Genomic DNA, 1,638 nt, shown 5'->3' with positions numbered 1-1,638 from the left:
TAATTCCGGTATAAGTTTTATTGAAAATCTTACTTTAAAAAATGTTATTTGATTGTAAGACTTTCAATGACAAATGATGACTCAAGGATATTCAACATTGAATCGGATGGACGAAAGCCATTAAATTCATTTTAAGTCGGAAGTTTTATCTTCACGTAAAAAATTATTTCGTAAGTATAGTAATTATCGCTAGTTAGCTAATTAACGTTATTTTGGCGTAATGAAGAGTTCGAGAGGAGATCGGATCATGTAAGCTCACCTACAAACAGAGAACCTAGCTACCCGACACACTCAGGTGAGGGAGAAAACATCGTAACACAGTGGTGTCCGAATATGCATCAGGACCTCCAAACTACCTCACAAGTTTCGAGTTGTCTTGGGTATTAAGAAAACTTGTAGATCAATTGCATGTTTGTTTGGATTAAGTACAATAATATTGCTTATAATGGTTTATGGTATGTTTATATATGCAAAGACCAGGTTTACTCTTGAATTATAATGTTTGAATGATTATTATGGGAATGATATGTATGTGATAATTGTTAAATTCAAGGTTTAAAAACATGTGATATAAATGAGAAATATTTTCCTTAAGAAAAGTAATTAAAATGATATTCAGGCTCTTCTCGCTTGAGCAAGACTGCTATCACTTGAGCTAAAATAGGCACCAAGAGAACTGATTGTTTTCTCGCTTAAGCGAGACAACTCTCACTTAAGCCACAAATGCCTCAAAAATGGATGTGTCTTCGCTTGAGCGAGAGGGCTCCATACAGACATGACTTCTTTTTAAGTCGTCTGAATGATAACTCTCATATATACGAGAGCCTAATGACATGTTTTCCATCAAGAAGTTGTAAAGGTAAATAACTATATGAAATTCTTGAAAGTAATAAAAGTAAGAAATTGCTTTGTTAAAGACGAGGCCCAAGGGTGGATATTATGCCCACGCAGCAAGATCGTTTGACCGTAAGAGGCTTGGCTAGAGGAGTCATCCAGGATGATTCAACGATGGTTCACAATGGTGCTAAGAAGTATTATGTTGTGCCCATACAACAAGATCGTCTGACCGTAAGAGGCTTGACTTGAGAGTTGTCTAGGATAATTCAACGATGGTTCATAGTGATGCCAAAATTATTCTCGTTTTGTTTATATGTTAAGATCGGGACCCACTAGAAGCATTCCCGATAGGAGATGTCTTAGGATGGGCAGTTCGCTAGAAAAGATGAATGAAAAGACATAATTTTCTAATTTCGGTGAGGGGGCATATCCATGGTAAAAAATGAAGTAGTGGAGAGGAAATGTATGGGAGACGAATGAGCCCCGAGATGTTGAGAGGGATGGCATTGATGGCGGTGATTCGTTAGAAAAGTCTTGAGGGAGAGTCTAGGTGAGACGAGTCCCATGTATTCCTAGATGAGGTATTCTGTTGGATCGAATAGTGCTCACAACGCAAAATAGACGATCTCTTACAACCCCTCTTTGCAATCAGGATTGATGAGAGGGATGCCTAGAAAGTGTTTGATACGACACCGTCATGAAATGGACAGTTCTGTTGGAATAGATCGATCATATATCCTTGCGAGGAATAATTTTGGTGCGATCAAATCGGCTTGTTATGGGAACTATACTCTCGGTTAT

This window comes from Lupinus angustifolius, chromosome LG04 (assembly GCF_001865875.1).
Source record: "Lupinus angustifolius cultivar Tanjil chromosome LG04, LupAngTanjil_v1.0, whole genome shotgun sequence".
Classification (NCBI taxonomy): domain Eukaryota; kingdom Viridiplantae; phylum Streptophyta; class Magnoliopsida; order Fabales; family Fabaceae; genus Lupinus; species Lupinus angustifolius.
The sequence above is the reverse complement of the archived record's forward strand: the minus strand, read 5'-3'. Positions refer to the sequence as shown.